The sequence below is a fragment of the Aquarana catesbeiana genome, linkage group LG02 (genome assembly GCF_042186555.1).
Source record: "Aquarana catesbeiana isolate 2022-GZ linkage group LG02, ASM4218655v1, whole genome shotgun sequence".
NCBI classification, from domain to species: Eukaryota; Metazoa; Chordata; class Amphibia; order Anura; family Ranidae; genus Aquarana; species Aquarana catesbeiana.
In genome coordinates this window covers 175,669,019-175,687,425 of record NC_133325.1, presented here as the reverse complement: position 1 = coordinate 175,687,425, position 18,407 = coordinate 175,669,019, and the positions used below count along the sequence as shown (strand labels likewise).

General features: G+C 42.5%; 1 protein-coding gene and 1 long non-coding RNA gene across 2 annotated transcripts in view; both read right to left on the bottom strand.

Moving 5' to 3' along the window:
- The window catches only part of ZBTB39 (zinc finger and BTB domain containing 39), a 221,811-nt gene that overhangs the window by 159,237 nt on the left and 44,167 nt on the right, over nt 1–18,407 (bottom strand). The window lies entirely within an intron of this gene.
- On the bottom strand, nt 7,677–11,799 carry LOC141129839 (uncharacterized). The gene is made up of 2 exons (XR_012241880.1): nt 10,567–11,799; nt 7,677–8,635 (listed from the first exon to the last, which is right to left on the bottom strand). It is a non-coding gene; the product is annotated as an uncharacterized lncRNA (long non-coding RNA).

The window sequence follows — 18,407 nt, the reverse complement described above, 5'->3', positions numbered from 1 at the left end:
CAGACACAGAAATACACTGACAAGCTGGGCATGGAGGCATGTCTGCAGGAGGCAGAGAAACAGCAGAACACTGATCTTAGTTAAAGTTATACAGATTGACATTCATATAACAGAGGGTCATTAGCATGTGGGATCTTCAACTATACTGATGACCAGTTTGCGTGTCCTTCAGCACTGTGGGGGGGAAAGATGGATGTTCTGAAACAGATGTTCAGTGATTACGAACTCCAGACATGTATTCACTTCCATTGTCCAGATGGAGATGCAAGTATACCTACGAAAGCATTCCTCGCTTTTTGAAGGGATAACTGCCATCATCGCCATAGTGATTGTGAGTGCACACTTTTGTGGCCCCCTAGGACAGAGAATACAAAAAAAAAAAAAAAAAGTACTTATTGATTGTGGACTGAAATATCACTTAATCAATAATTAACCCAAAAGTAAAAAGGTATGTCTGCTGTTACCCAGCAGATTTAGGTCTACTGAAACTTTTTAGTGCTGATCAGGTCACAAAAGTGTACCAGTGTTGGAGGTTTATGAAAAACTCCAGTTTGCCTGTAGTACTTTCTCTGTGCAGTCAGTCATTGGCTCGGTTAGCTCCTTTACGCAAAATTCCTGTTTTATACAATGTGGTATCGCCACATTTTCAGAACCTGTAATATAAAATGTATGAAAATACTTTTCCCTTAGCTTGTTACATTTAAAAACTATTTAAAAAATATGAAAATTAATATAGATTAAACCCTAAGAAAGCATGGAGGAATGTCGGACTTAAAGCGGAGTTCCACATAAAAATGGAACTTCGGCTTTTCGGAACCCTCCCCCCCTCTGGAGTTATAATACAGGTATTTGCACCCACTTCCGGGCATAGACTCCCGCGGGGGGTCTACGCCACTTCCCATCCCCCCTGCTATCTGCTGGGAGCTACACAGGTCCCAGAGACAGCAAGAACCATTCGAATTGCGCAGCGCGACTCGCTCATCCACAGTAGGGAACCAGGAAGTGAAGCCGCAAGGCTTCACTTCCTGATTCCCTCACCGAAGATGGCGGCGGCAGCACCCGAGGACTGATTCGGCCTCAGGTGTCGACATCGCGGGCGCCCTGGACAGGTAATTTTAGCTGCTGACTTTAAAAAAAAAATTTTGGTGGACCTCTGCTTTAAAGAGTTTGTCAAGCCCATTTCTTAAAAACTGCTAGCCGCTCTATTAGAGGCTGGCATACCACACTATGCAAATCTTGTCTAAAAATTAGTGCTGTAAATAGCTATTTAGAGAGGTCTTCAGGCCAGTCACATGACTCCTGACCACTTTTCAACTCCGATACACGGCAACTGCAGGAGGGACCGTGATCTACCTGACGTCAGCCGTGGATACGAGTTACGTGACTGGCCTGAACACAGCTCTAAAATGCTAATTTTTAGAAAGGATTTACAAATGTGGTATGCCAGCCTCTAATAGAGGGGCTGGCAGTGACCATTGTAGGTGTGTCTGTCTCCGGAGCGGAGACAGACACAGAGGGCGCTGACAGGCAGGAAGGAGGGGGTGAGGGGGAGAGAGGAGAGCAGAGCAGGGCAAAGTATGAGAAAGGGACACACTCTGACCACGGTGGTCAGAGCTGCGTAGCCCTGGTTATCGTGGTCAGTATAGAGAGGGCATACAGGAAGTGGCATTTTTTTTTTTTTTTTTTACAGTTGAGGGGGCAGATTACACAGCACAAGCACTGTGCTGTTTAATCTGCTTTAAAGGACCAGGATGTGTATTTATTTTTTTGGGGTTAACAAACACTTTAAGATGATTATAATAAATCATAAGGTATTAAATTGGGGAGCTGTAATCCTCAAACTGTACACTCTCCTGTTTAGGACACAGTCAACTGTCCCAGCATTGGTGTCAGTAGCATGGTTATTTAAACCCTCCTTCCTCCATTGGTGTTCAGTACTAGTGTTCTTTAAGCTTCTAACAGTTTGGTGTTCTGTCGCAATGTTTTTGACCCCTGCCTTAATGGTCACTCTGTGCCCTGCATTGGTGGTCAGTAGCATTGTTTTTTACTCCTTGTCAAGTGGTCAGTGCAACAGCAGTGAAAGTTAACCCTACCTGATCATGTGCTCCTGCTCTGTTCTCTCCACAAAGAGGTTGGGACTGTACTTTTAATGTTATGCGAAGATATCACTTTCGCATGCTACCAGTCTTGGTACTGTCATACTTCTTCCAGATCCTACGAAGACAGGTGCTACAACATGTATGGGGGCCCATTAAACCTCAGTTACCAAAGTCGACATACTTACTATTTTGCATTGCAAATGGCCCATCATGTCACTTGGGAAATCCCCCTGTGGGGGAGTATCAAAATGGCAGATTGTGTTCCCCTCTCTATAGAAAACTTTGAATGCTTAATCCCTCAGACCACATGAGACTGTCGAACTTTATATCCCTTCAGGCCTTATGCCCATGAGATTGCATGAAACATAAATGTAGCCTTCAATCCACACATGGTCCACTATTGCCTTTATTTTCCACCATCTATTTTACCTTGCAATTGAGTCGCCAGAATATTTTGCTTCCTGGGCTGCTTTGAATTTCACTTGCCTCTACCAATTGGCCAGTTCTGTTGGACTTTTTCCACTCTTCACCAAAATCGTAAACTAAACCCAATTGATGGTGCTAGGGCACCTACTGTACAGGTCAAACACTTATCGATACGAGAAAAAAAACAAAAAAAAAAAAACAAACAGATGCTCCTGCTCTCAAAAGCTTGCTGTGGGATAATTAGGGGAGAAATCGCCACAAATTACAACACCGCATCGGCTGTGCTGCCACTCACAATAGGTCAGGGGTAACCCAGAAGAAATTCTACAAAAAACAAACATCTTCAATGCTCTTACTGAGGGAAGGAGGTTGTTGGCCAAGATTTCACGATACATGGCCCCATCCATCCTCCCCTCAATACGGTGCAGTCGTCCTGTCCTCTTTGTAGAAAAGCAGCCCCAAAGAATGATGTTTCCACCTCCATGCTTCATGGTTGGGATGGTGTTCTTAGGGTTGTACTCATCCTTCTTCCTTCAAACACGGCGAGTGGAGTTTAGACCAAAAAGTTCTATTTTTGTCTCATCAGACCACATGACCTTTTCCCATTCTTCCTCTGGATCATCCAGATGGTCATTGGCAAGCTTCAGACGGGTCTGGACATGAGGTGGCTTGAGCAGGGGGACCTTACGTGCGCTGCAGGATTTTAATCCATGACGGCGTAGTGAGTTACTAATGGTTTTCTTTGAGACTGTGGTCCTAGTTCTCTTCAGGTCATTGACCAGGTCCTGCCAGGTAGTTCTGGGCTGATCCATCACTTTCATGATCATTGATGTCCCACGAGGTGAGATCATGCATGGAGCCCCAGACCGCGGGAGATTGACCATCATCTCGAACTTCTTCCATTTTCTAATAATTGCGCCAACAGTTGTTGTCTTCTCACCAAGCTGCTTGCCTATTGTCCTGTAGCCTATCCCAGCCTTGTGCAGGTGTACAATTTTATCCCTGATGTCCTTACACAGCTCTCTGGTCTCGGCCATTGTGGAGAGGTTGGAGTCTGTTTGAGTGTGTGGACAGGTGTCTTTTATACAGGTAACAAGTTCAAACAAGTGCAGTTTATACAGGTAATGAGTGCAGAACAGGAGGACGTCTTAAAGAAAAAAAAACATGTCTGTGAGAGCCGGAATTCTTACTGGTTGGTAGGTGATCAAATACTTATGTCATACAATAAAATACATATTAATTATTTAAAAATCATACAATGTGATTTTCTGGATTTTTGTTTTAGATTCCATCGCTCACAGTTGAAGAGTACCTGTGATAAAAATTAGACCTCTACATGCTTTGTAAGTAGGAAAACCTGCAAAATCGGCAGTGAATCAAATACTCGTTCTCCCCACTGTATATAAGTCCCAATGCATATATCTGTATACGGACACGACATCACTGTATTCAAAACACAATACAGCATAAAATATATATATAGCAGTGTACATTGAAAGTCACAGATCATCTTGATCACTTTAAGCACCAGACACTTTGTATCAATACTCACTTTCACTGAATTGTGTGTAACTGCAAAATGTTTATAATAGTATAAACAGAAAAGTCAGTGCTACTACCCATACACCACATACATAGCAGAGCTCCCAGGTGCTCGATCCTCAGCCCTGGCTGAGTAATGTAGAAAAAATGATCCGCACTCCGGTTGTTGCTCTTAAAATTTCTGCATTTTATTGAATAGCCACAGTGAACAAACGCTGATTAAGTCAGTTAAGATGTTTAGAATGCCCCAGCAAGAAATGTGTGTTATGAGCCCAGGAACTAATGTGGTAAACACGCTGATCAGGCTTCTGACATGTGTACAAAAATTACCTTCACTACATGCGGCCATAGGAAAAAACACACGCCAGCCAGCTTCCAGGAGGTGTGGCTGCGCTATGTGTGCCAGCAATCGTACAGGTGACCCGCAAATGTCACTTCTGGTAACGCGGGGCAGCGTGACATCCTCCAATCCCAAGGTGGAAGCTGAAAGTGTCATTACCGTTGACGCAGGATGATGCGGGAACGGCCGGAAGCTTGAACACAGATGCAACAATTGGGCGTACCTCAGCATGGGGACACTCAGAAGGCGCGCATCTCAGCCAGCAGAGTCTGCATGCAGGCCACATTGGATGGACTAGGCACGAAAGTCTGGAAGTAAAAAGGGGAACAAGAGCGCAAAGAGCAATACAAGGGGAAGATAATGCAGCGCTGGCCAGTGGCGCACAGCTCTCCCATGTACTTCCTATAGAGCAAACCTCAGAATGTACAGAAAAATATATATATATATACCCAATCCCGTGTGTAGGGGAAAGTAAATGGATGAGTACAAAATACCTGGTGCTTAGCTGAAGTGGTGCCAGCTACCCATTAAAGGTGTGTCAATATCTATATGTACAAGCACACACACATGTATACACATATGCAGGCGATGGCACAAAATCTATATAAATTGATCGATTGATAAAACTAATATAAATAAAAGACAGTCAAGTGGGACAAAATAGTCCTTATAACATTTTAGTGAATGGATGAGTTGTAATATAAAAAGTAGTAATTGAAGAGGCAGCCAAAAAAAAAAAAAAAATCACACATGGGAAGGGGAGGTGAGGCACTGTATAAAGAAAAGGAAAATACACCCTGTGGGTGTATTGCCCAAGATCTCTAATGGACGTTAATTCATGTATCAAATTATGTACGTCAAGATCTTCATTTAACCCCTTGGTGGCCATGCTACCAAGGGTAAATATCCAGAAACGTTCTTGTTTGCAGAGTATTTGATATCTCCTCCCCCTGTCAAGATCACCAGAGATCGCTTTGATACCAAACACTCTCATGCCTGTAGGGTCCACTCCATGTTTATCCTTTAAATGATACAGAACAGAGTATTTGTCTCTCTCATTGAGGATACTACATTTGTGTTACCCAATCCGTACCGAGTGGATACGTAGTCCAACCAACATAAAGTTGGCCACATGGACACAGGATCCCATATATGACAAACGGCATTTCACAGTTGATGAACTGTTTAATCAAATGTGGCCTACCATCAGTACCCAAACCTCTTGCTTGCAGCGCCACATAAAACAAGTGCCACCATTCTGACCCCACATTTGAAGTTGCCTTTTTGATAAAAAAAAAAAAGACCATCCATTCGATCGACTACTATGATTTTATGTATTCTGCTAGGGGCAACCTAGCTCCTCAGATGACAAGTTTTCGGTCAATGAAACTAGACCTGTCACGGATCAGATTCCCAAGAACTGGGTCCTTCTTTAGGATGTCCCAATTCTACCTTTATGAACCACTGCATGTGCCAGGCCTTGTTACTATATCTGGTACAGAAGTTGACTTGTTGGATTTTATGCTTATCTCCAATCATTCTCTTTGCAGGGATCACCCACTGTGGCACCGGTGGCATTATTAAGGCCCCTTTCACACTTAGGCGTTTTAGCGCTAGAATTACCGCCTAAATACAGCATGAAAAACGCCCCCCATGTATCTCAGTGTAACCTTTAATACTGAGGCGTTGCGCTGACTGTGTGTTGGAAAAAATCCTGCAAACAGCTTTTTTTGAAGCATCTTTGGGGCGCATAAAATAGCGCTGTAAAAACGTCTATCCCAATTGAAATGAATGGGAAACGCTGTAAAACCGCGGTAACACCACTTTAAAACCTCCCCGAAGCTGTGGGGAAGGTCACATCACCGCAGTAAAGTGGAGGATGCTGGGATATCAGGAAATCCTGTTGAAAAGGGGAGAGGAGACCAGACAGAACAATACAGAGTATCATGGAGGAGGAATCTGTAGAGATGCAGCCTACAGCTGCAGAAGTCATAGCAGAAAGACCCTCTGGCAGTGGAGATCCAGAGGAATTCATTGACACAATGCCGGGGCACCCAGAACTTTGGGACAAGAAACATAGCTGGTACTCCAACCGCTTGAAGAAAAGTGCTGGATGGAATGCTGTTGCCGACCTACATATAGAAAACTGGAATTCACTATCAAGAAACCAAAAAGCTGAGAAACGTAAGCTGAAATCCCAATCTAGTTCCTATTCCCATTGCCGGTATTCTTTACCCTATTCCATGTCTCTGTAGTCCCAAACCCCCAATCATAACCCTAATCCCACCCCTCCTAGTCCCTAACCCCCAATCCTAACCCTAATCCCACCCCTCCTAGTCCCAAACTCCTAATCCTAAAACCCTAATCCCACCCCTCATAGTCCCAAACTCCCAAACCTAACCCTAATCCCACCCCTCCAAGTCCCAAACTCCTAATCCCACCCCTCCTAGACCCTAACCCCCAATCCTAACCCTAATCCCACCCCTCCTAGTCCCTAACCCCCAATCCTAACCCTAATCCCACCCCTCCTAGTCCCAAACTCCTAACCCTAATCACACCCCTCATAGTCCCTAACCCCCAATCCTAACCCTAATCCCACCCCTCCTAGTCCCAAACTCCTAACCTTAATCCCACCCTCATAGTCCCTAACCCCCAATCCTAACCCTAATCCCACCCCTCCTAGTCCCTAACCCCCAATCCTAACCCTAATCCCACCCCTCCTAGTTCCAAACTCCTAACCCTAATCCTACCCCTCCAAGTCCCAAACTCCTAACTCTAACCCTAATCCCACCTCTCATAGTCCCTAACCCCCAATCCTAACCCCACCCCTCATAGTCCCTAACCCTAATCCCACCCCTCATAGTCCCTAACCCCCAATCCTAACCCTAATCCCACCCCTCTTAGTCCCAAACTCCTAATCCTAAAACCCTAATCCCACCCCTCATAGTCCCTAACCCCCAATCCTACCCCTCCTAGTCCCTAACCCCCAATCCTACCCCTCCTAGTCCCTAACCCCCAATCCTAACCCTAATCCCACCCCTCCTAGTCCCAAACTCCTAATCCTAAAACCTTAATCCCACCCCTCATAGTCCCTAACCCCCAATCCTACCCCTCATAGTCCCTAACCCCCAATCCTAACCCTAATCCCACCCCTCCTAGTCCCAAACACCTACCTAATCCCATCATTGTACATGTGACTTTAATCTACTTATGAAATATGATTCATAACTTTATTATGTAATATAGTAATTTAATTGACTCACTAAACATATGAACAAGTGAATTTATTATAACATGTAACATAAACGAATAGATACATGGCTTTAATAAACATACATCAAACTAGTCAAAGGAAGTATTTTCTGAAATACAGTAAAGGTTATAAATTGAAGGTTTAGATCATGTTTTCTTGCCAACTCAGTGCACCAGCTGGACTCATAAAATAGTCTGCAAAAGCATCTCTAATTGTGAATCCTACTATTGGTCCATGTGAGTATCCTCAAAATTTACTCCATCTCTCTCACCACATTATGTAATATACACACAGCCTTAATTACCTTACATGCGTTTTCAACATTAAGGTTTATTGGTTTTAGAAAAATTTGCCACTTGTTCGCCAGTATACCGAAAGCGCATTCTACAAGTCTATGTGCCTGACACAGCCTGTAATTGAAGATCCTCTTTCGTGTATCTAGATTTCTCAGCCAATAAGGTTTCATGAGATGTTCGTGAATAGCAAAAGCATCATCGGCTACAAAAACAAACAGCATTTCGGGTCCCTCTGTTCCGGGCAGTGGTCGGTTATCTGGTAAATCCAATTCATTATAGGCAAGACGTTTTCCGAATTTACTATGCTGGAAAACAGCGGAGTCTGCACTGCTGCCAAACGATCCAATATCTACATAAATGGATTTATAGTCAGCATCGACAACAGCCATTAAAACAACAGAAAAATACTTTTTATAATTGTAGTACTGGCTTCCACTATGACATGGTTTTATTAGCCTAATATGTTTTCCATCAATAGCTCCTAAACAGTTTGGAAAATTGGTCTTGTTCAAAAATCGCTGGGCAACATCATCCTATTTAGCCTTGTTTAGAATTGGCATGACTTTACTTCGCAGATCCCAGATTCCATCACGTTTGCTTCACAATTTTGCTTATGGTTGATATCCCAATGCGAAATTCATATTGCAGCGATGAGTATGTATTTGCGGTTGCAAGATAACTGTAAAAGAAAAAAATTAATTTATCTTTCAGTAAAACTGATCAAGCAGCAATGGAAAACATTAAGAGACAACTTCAAACGAGAGTTAATGAGACAACAACAATTCAGAAGTGGATCCAGCGGGAAACAAGGGAGAATTTACTGTCACTACTACAAATTAGAATTTTTAAAACCAGTGATGCAGGACAGACAGTAAGTAGTAACATTTTTCTTATAAGCAATGTATAGAAATAATAGCAATAATCACGTAGCACTGTCTAATCATTTATATTTTATTCAGAACAGAAAGCAATTTCAATAGTGAGAGTGAGGCAGAGAAGCTCACTCAAGAAAACAACACTACTAATGAACCACAGGTTGCAGAAGAGGAAAATGTTGAAGATATCAGAGAAAAAACACCGAAGCCAACACAAAAGTCAAATTCAAGATCCAAACCTAAAAAAACCCAGCAAACGCAGGAATTCATTGATGTTGTCAGAAACCCGATAGCCAAAAAAATGAAAACAACAAGATATCATCTTTTACTAAAAGTTTGATTCCTCTAATTGCGCAGGTGAACCAAGAATTCCAATGTGATCTTCGAATTGACATTATGAAGGTGATTAAATCTTACCAACAAAAATCAAATCCTCAAAGTGTACACGCCCAAACCTCAGAAAACCCAAACCCACAACAATATGTTCGTTATGGGAATCCATGGGAAGAATCATCTTATCGTGCCCCTTCTTATAATTCTCCATGTGGACCAAACATTATGTCCATGACCCCCCCAATTTAATAAAAGGTTCCATGCAGGCCAATACGACATGCCCCCTAATTATATTAATTAATTATTCAAGCTCCTCCTCCTCCTAACACTGCTAGAGAGGATTCGCACCCTCACCCCTCATTTTATCAAGATCTGTAATTATGAAACAGTTACATACTTTGAGTTTGCAGATAATGTTTGAACTAGGCCCCTTTCACACGTGCGGACCGCATTTCCATATTTCATCCATCCGTTACATGCATCCCTATGGGATAGCGAGTGTCAGCGGATAAACATCCGCTGACACCCGATATCATCGGTCCCCGCTCTCGTCCGATTCTGCAGACGGCGGAAAATCCTATTTTTCTATCCGTCTGCAGAGCGGATCGGATGAACACGGACAGACGGTCCGTGCTCATCCGATCCCCCATCGGGGAGAGCGGAGATCTGACAGGGCGGTCCCTGCACAGTGTGCGGGTCCCGCCCTGTCATCCGCTGCCTCAGCTGGGAAAAACGGAGAGATCCCAGCTGAGCAGCAGATGTTCACAGGTCGGATCAACGCGGATCCGTCCCGTGTGAAAGGAGCCTTACAAGTTAGTAAACCTTCATGTCATATGTTTTTCATGTTTATTATTTTCAATCAAAGTTTTTATAATTCAGCTCACATGTGCAGACCGTATGTCCGTATTTAATCCATCCATTTTCGGATGAAATATGGACATACATGCATCCATATGCAGTGAATGAACATCCGCTAACACCCGATATCATCCGTCCCCGCTCTCGTCCGATTCTGCAGACGGCGGAAAATCCTATTTTTCTATCTGTCTGCAGAGCGGATTGGATGAACAGACGGTCCATGCTCATCCGATCCCCCATTGGGGAGAGCGGAGATCTGACAGGGCGGTCCCTGCACAGTGTGCGGGTCCCGCCCTGTCATCCGCCGCCTCAGCTGGGAAAAACGGAGAGATCCACGCTGAGCAGCAGATGATCAACACTCATATAGTAAAGTTGATAATTTATTATTATATAGATTTCTATATTCTTGAAAATATTATTACAATATTATATTTTATGCATATGTTGCGCAGTTTGAAAAAATAAATGTTAGTTTTTTTCAAACTAAAAATTGTAGTATGTTTATGGTTTATGAATAAATGCATGGAATCATAACATAGCTTACCTCAGCGTTATAAGTAAGCGTTCGCATGGTGATATTGCATCTCTGCAATTAGTATCCCATCTCAACAACACAGGTGTCAGGAAATCAAGAAGAAAGTCAAATCTATGGAAAGAAACAGATTTGTTGTTAAAAACCACAGCTAGTAGGAGTTTGTTACAGGAGTGGGTTTGGGACTAGGAGGGGTGGGATTAGGGTTAGGATTGGGGGTTAGGGACTATGAGGGGTGGGATTAGGGTTAGGGACTATGAGGGGTGGGATTAGGGTTAGGAGTTTGGGACTTGGAGGGGTGGGATTAGGGTTAGGATTGGGGGTTAGGGACTAGGAGGGGTGGGATTAAGGTTAGGAGTTTGGGACTAGGAGGGATGGCATTAGGGTTAGGCGTTTGGGACTTGGAGGGGTGGGATTAGGGTTAGGGACTAGGAGGGGTGGGATTAGGGTTTAGTGAACTAGGATATACTTACGTTGCAATGCTCATCCGAGTGTAGTTTCTGAACTTATCAGGGTGCTCTCTCAGGTCACGATAGAGCAGCACAAATTGTCATCTCTCAGAGTGCATTTGAGTGATGGGATGAACCAAAATGCGACGTTGTGGTCTCTGTTGGAGAATATGTCCCCAAACATATAGCACAAATAAAAACAGCAGCTCATGGAACCCCATCTTCTCCCTGTTCTATTTCTTCTCTGACGAAAAAACAGGAGGTGCACAGGATGTGATGTAAGGGGGATGGGTTGTTTGCTGACGCCAACGCTTAAAAAACGCGATTAAAACGCATGGGCGTTATCGCTATTTTTAACGCTAATGCGGCAAAAACGTGGTAAAACCGCACTTATAACATGCATCGTTTTTACCGCGGTTTTGCAACGCCTCAGTGTGAAAGGGGCCTTATGGTACTCTCATAAAGGGAGCAAATATTTGTTGAATGCCTTATCATTCCGTGATCCAAACTTGGACTTCACTCGATCAGCTCTCAATATTTTAAGGTATGTGTAGACAGCTTTCCCCAGATCTTCTCTCATGGTTGTACTCCCATATATTAGATAAACTTTACTTTACAGGCTGAAGTTTGTGGGATCCCTAACACTTTTTGGAAAATCACTTTCTCTGGAGCCAACAGTTGCACTTCTTAAAAGAAACACTTTTAAGCTCCCTAAAGGGCAAATTTAGGCTTCTCCTGCCGTTCTCTGCCTGGCAGCAGTAGTGGTTAGCAAAAACCTGGAAAACATCTAAACTATGCATTAGGGTTGTCCCGATACCGATACTAGTATCGGTATCGGCACCGATACCGAGCATTTGCCCAAGTACTTGTACTCGGGCAAATGCTCCCGATGCTTCCCCCGATACCTAGAAGACAGCTGTGATCGGTGCGTGGGGGAGTTACAAGATTCTCCCCCAGCGGCTTTCACCAGCTTTAGTGACATACAGCGGTGATCGCTCACAGCTGACTGTCACTGCATCCTCCTCCGTGCCCCCTCCATTCCTCTGTCCCCCTCCGCTGTCCCCTGCATTCCTATCTTCTTATCTGTCCCCCTCCGTACTCCCCCTTCGTTCCTCTCTCCTTATCTGTCCCCCTCCGTTCCTCTCTCCTTATCTGTCCCCTGCATTCCTCTCTCCTTATCTGTCTCCTCCGTTCTCCCCCTCAGTTCCTCCGTCCTCCCCCTCCTTCCTTTGTGTATGGAGAGAGTCAGCTGACTCTGTCCATTCACATAACTGAAACATTGTAATCTCCTGTGATTACGATGTGTCAGTTTATGAATGGAGAGAAGCCGCTGTCTTCTCACCATTCATTCTCAGTGCAGCTGACGCTGCAGAGAAAGGGACTGGGGAATCTCTATCCTCTGTCTCTTTCTCTGTCTCAAGGGGGAGATATCAGAGGTCTGTTAAGACCCCTGATATCTCACCAAAGCCCCCCAAAAGGGCTGATTAAAAAAAAAAAAAAAAAAAAAAAAAAAAAAAAAACAAACAATAAAGAATAAAAAAATATTATGGTAAAAAATAACAATTGTAAAAAAAAACAAAAAAACACACACACATACAACGTTCACCCCCCCCCCCCCAAAATAGCAAAAAAAAAACTGTCACGTGACATTAAAAAAAAAGTATCGGTAATCGGTATCGGCGAGTACTTGAAAAAAAGTATCGGTACTTGTACTCGGTCCTAAAAAAGTGGTATCGGGACAACCCTACTATGCATTATCAAGACTAGAAATTGGGTCATGCCAGCCATAATCCATGGCGAGATAGAAGTCACCTTGCAAGAGGCAATCACAATTCCAAAAAAGTTAGGACACTAAAAATAACATAAAAACAGAATGCAGTGATTTAAAATCTCATAAACCCATATTTTATTCACAATGGAAAATAGAAAACATATGAAATGTTTAAACTGAGAAAATGTAAAATTTTAAGAAAAATACGGTAATTTTGAAATTGACGGCAGAAACACATCTCAAAAAAGCTGAGACAGGGCGATGTTTAACTTGGGTGTAGCATCTGCTCTTAACAAAACTCTGTAACCATCTGGGAACTGAGGAGACCAGGCGCTGGAGTTTTAGGAGAGGAATGTTGCCAAACGATACCTAAAAACCTCCATAGGCAATGCCTTAAATTTTTTCTCAGGTTACCAGTTTAGAGTTCCATAGGAGGTCTAGAGCTAGAATTATTGCTCTAGCTATAACGTTTGAGGCGATACCTCACATATGTGGTGCAATCACCATTTACATATGCATGAACGACCTGAGCATGCCTTTTGCCTATGGGGACGGTATGAAAAGATATGATAAAATATATACAAAAATGTGAGGTGTGTACTCACTTTTGTGAGATGCTGTATATATAAAATCACAAAGTCTAGCGCTAAGAAGTAATAAAAAGTCCCAATGTTGAGAAAATATGACCTCTCAATAAAAACAGTCCAATAGGTGTAGGTCCACACAAAGGAAAGTGCTGGGAAGAATCCGTCACCAAGAAGGAAAGGTTCACACTGACTCTTACCCCAATGAGTGGACTACTTAATCAAAAGCAGTCAAACACACTTTAAAATCCTCCACTCAGATTTCACCATACACATGGGGAGATAGATTGCATGAAAACCAATAGGATCCTCCTTAGACAGACTCTCATCACATCTGTAGCAGAGGAGAGACAGACGAATTATGCTTAGTGGGGGGTTCTAAGTAACTTTCTAGTGAAAAAATAAAGATTTTTACATGTAAACAAGAAATGTCAGAATAAGTGGTTAAACAAGCTGCAGTTAGAAGCTGTTTATTTACTATGCACAGCTGCACCAGATTCTGTGTGCACCAGTTTTAGTAAATCTCCCGTTACGTCCATCTAACAGATTTATGCTCAACGACCAATGCATACACACTCTTAATATCAAGCACATATAAAATTACATAATTGTAAATACCTTTCAAGGATGTACAGTTTTAGACTATCAATGTTTTTCATAAATGTACATTTAAAACATTGGTTCAGCACACAAAAGGTTTCTGTTCATGGGACACTTCAACCCTGTAAATGAACACATTACAAACTCATGGTTTTATTGATTTTTTTATTCTAAATTAAACTCACATGATGTGATACAAAAAGAAAAGTCACAATCTAAAAATGTTTACAAAATATACAAAACTTTACAGTGATCAATAAATGTTTAATATTAACAAGTTTATGTCTACAGTAACTATTTAAAAAACAAGTTAGAGGTAATTCTAAATTCCCTAAAATATTTCACTGCATACAATCAGTTGAACACAATAGTAATGACAATAAGAGGTTGATTTAGTTTTTGAAAAAGAAAAGAATTTAGAAGTTGTGCAAATTAACATCTGCATGATCTTTTAGCCATGCATTTCAGAATGTTTTTCTAGGACAATTGTGACCTCCAGTGGCCAAAACAGATATAACTGTCTTTCATTAGAATTTCACATGCTGACTGCACAATATCTTGCGCACTGTGCAAACTTGCAGAGGTCCAAGATTTCGTACGATCTCAATCTGATCAGCAAGGAGCTCAGAATTTACATGCTGTACAAAAACAATAGGATAGAGTGAGCACACTATTTTATCAAGTTGGAAAACCTGGTAGTACCTGGAATGTCTGTCACAGCAAGTGCGGCGTTAAAGTAAATCAGCACCAAATGTACAAGATTATTTAAGCCCCTTCTGATTTTTAAAAAAAACATTTGCACTCAGGCAGTTTACACAGCGCACATAACATTTTGGGTTTAGGTACAATGGTATCATGTACTTTTAGGAACAGCCAGTCTGTAAACTGTACCAATCATCTACAGGTGATACTCGAAAAATTAGAATATTGTGCAAAAGTTCATTTATTTCACTAATGCAACTTAAAAGGTGAAACTGATATATGAGATAGACTCATTACATGCAGAGCAAGATAGTTCAAGCCATGATGTCATAATTGTAATGATTATGGCTTACAGCTCTTGAAAACCCCAAATCCACAATCTCAGAAAATTAGAATATTACATGCAATCAATAAAACAAGGATTGTACACAGAACAATATCGGACCTCTTAAAAGTATAAGCATGCATATGTTCTCAGTACTTGGTTTGGGCCCCTTTTGCAGCAATTACTGCCTCATGTGGCATAGAAGCTATCAGCTTGTGGCACTGCTGAGGTGTTATGGAAGACCAGGATGCTTCAATAGCGGCCTTCAGCTCTTCTGCATTGTTCGGTCTCATGTCTCATCTTTCTCTTGGCAATGCCCCATAGATTCTCTATGGGGTTCAGTTAAGGCAAGTTTGCTGGCCAATAAAGCGCAGTAATCCCACGGTCATTGAACCAGGTTTTGGTGCTTTTGGCAGTGTGGGCAGGTGCCAAGTCCTGCTGGAAAATGAAGTCAGCATCCCCATAGAGCTTGTCTGCGGAAGGAAGCATAAAGTGCTCCAAAATCTCCTGGTAGATGGCTGCGTTGACCCTGGACTTAATGAAGCACAGTGGACCAACACCAGCAGATGACATGGCTCCCCAAATCAACACACACTGTGGAAACTTCACGCTAGACTTCAAGCATCTTGCAGTGTGTGCCTCTCCATTCTTCCTCCATACTCTGGGACCTTGGTTTCGAAATGAGATGCAAAATTTGCTCTCATCAGAAAAGAGGACCTTTGGACCATTGAGCAACAGACCAGGTCTGTTTTTCTTTAGCCCAGGTAAAACGTTTCTGACGTTTGTTGTTCAGGAGTGGCTTGACAAGAGGAATACGACATTTGAAGCCCATGTCCAGGATCCGTCCATGTGTGGTGGCTCTTGATGCACCGACTCCAGCCTCAGTCCACTCCTTGTGAAAGTCCCCAACACCTTTGAATGGCCTTTTCCTGACAATCCCTCTCCAGGCTGCGGTCATCCCTGCTGCTTGTGCACCTTTTTCTTCCACACTTTTCCCTTCCACATAACTTTCTATTAATGTGCTTTGATGCAGCACTTTGGGAACATCCAACTTCTTTTGAATGACCTTTTGAGGCTTTCCCTCCTTATGGAGGGTGTCAATGATGGTTTTCTGCACAACTGTCAGGTCAGCAGTCTTTCCCACGATTGTGATTCCTACTGAACCAGAGAGAGACCATTTAAAGGCTCAAGAGCCCTTTGCAGGTGTTAGGCCTTAATTAGCTGATTAGAGTGGGATACTTTGAGCCTAGAATATTGCACCTTTTCACAATATTCTAATTTTCTGAGATTGTGGATTTTGAGTTTTCATGAGCTCTAAGCCATAATCATCACAATTATGACAAATCACAGCTTGAACTATCTTGCTTTGCATGTAATGAGTCTATCTCACATATTAGTTTCACCTTTTAAGTTGCAATAGTGAAATAAATGAACTTTTGCACAATATTGTAAATATTTTGAGAATCACCTGTAAGGTATGAATAGACTGTTTTCCAATACCTTGTGATTTTTTCCATCAATGGGAGACAACTGGAAGCCTATGGAGAACAGCAAGCCAAGGTAGATGGTGTATGGCCACCACCAAGTAAAATCGCCTGACATATTGGTGCCTTTCAGATACACTTATTTACGATATGACCACACACACACACTTACACACACACACACACACTTACACACACACACACACACACACACACGAGAAGAAGGGTAATCGTTTTGTATTTGGATTGTTTTCTAGCATTCAACTGTATGCCATCATGGTTATTTTGTGGCAGTGTATTGAAAGCCCGTAACCTTCAGTGGAAGTAGACTAATAACATTTAAAAAAGGCATATACGCTGTGATTTAATCAAAATCAATACAAACTACCAGTTCCATGGAGAGAACACTCCTTGATACATTGCCATCTGAATTACTGACAGAGGCAGCACTACAAAATCTCATACACCCCACCCCATAAATTCCAATTACTGCCACACATCCCCGTGTGAACACTCAGGAAACAGACAACCCAAGTCATTTTAGTATTCACGGGGCAGATAGCAGCTAAAGAACCAGCATACAAAAAGTGAAAATTTAGTTTTATGCTGCCCATAGTGGGCACCACCCAAGACCATTTCACCTTGCTATATGGAGAGAGGGCCCTGCATGCAACTGACTCCCATGGACAGTAGCAATTTTATGAACAATTGCTGTACGCAACCTTCGATGAGGCCCTTTTGGCCTAAAATAGCGGAGAACATACAAAATAACATACCCAATATTTAAATTATTGTAGATCTATCAAGTCACAGTTGAAACTTTTAAAACAGCATTACAAAAACATAGGCTGCATTTAGGTCTACTGGTTTCTTAAACATAAAGACGGTGAATCTTCCCTTATACATGTCTGGGTAGTTTTTGGGATAGTTAGCATTGATAAGTAGAACATACACATGGAACAGACATTGTAAGGCACTGACCCTGTGGAAATGGATATGTTAATGATAGACAAAAGGTAGTAGCAATAATGTATAATGTCTTTAATTCATCATACGTAAAACTTAACCTCTTCCCACCAGCTATACGCATATGCGGCCTCGCAGTGGGTGCGCTTCAACACAGAGAGCCTGCATACATGTGGCCCTATATAGACACAAAACTGAGCGTGCGCACCTGGTGGGGGCCGGAAAGCTCCCAATGCATACTTGCGATTGGGAGATTTTGGATCAAGTGACTGCTGTGACAGCCAATCACAGCGGTTACATGACACAAATGCCTGCCTCCTCCCAGCATCTAGAAGCTCTTAAAGGGCCGGAGGTGGCAGGAAGGGGTTAAAAGAGCCAATCCAAGAACATAAAATTTATATATTGCAGCTTATCAGTCCCCTTAGATGTGGTGGATGCATTTGATGTTTTCTTTTTAGGCTACAAACATTTTCTGCAAGTACAAAAAACACCTGTTGATCTTGCCAGAAATGCGGTGTCTTGTGACTTGAACCGAAATCTCAAACTATTTTAATCTGTCTTCCAAGCTATCTTCTGTAAGCTACTAATCCCTATGAGTCCTATGTAATGGAGATGTAAGGGAGGAGTTGTATGAATATCAAATCAGGAATGCAGCCCAGGGGCACAATGCTGCTGTTACATATACTGGAGTGAGTAAATATGGTCACCCTAGGACAGGAAGTGTGTTTCCGGAAGGATCACCAGGGGAAAAGCCTAGGAACAAAGAAAGCTAATGCAGCCACCACAGCCAAGGACTCTTACATTGCATTACAGTACGCTTTCGTTCTTGCACTTAGGCTCCTTTCACACGGGCAGTCCGATCATGTCCCCCTGTCAGTTTTTCAGGCAGACTTCTAATCGGACCCTCCAGTCTCTATGGAGCGGCAGATGTCCTGACACCCGTCGCCATCCAAACCTGCCCACCAAAAACAG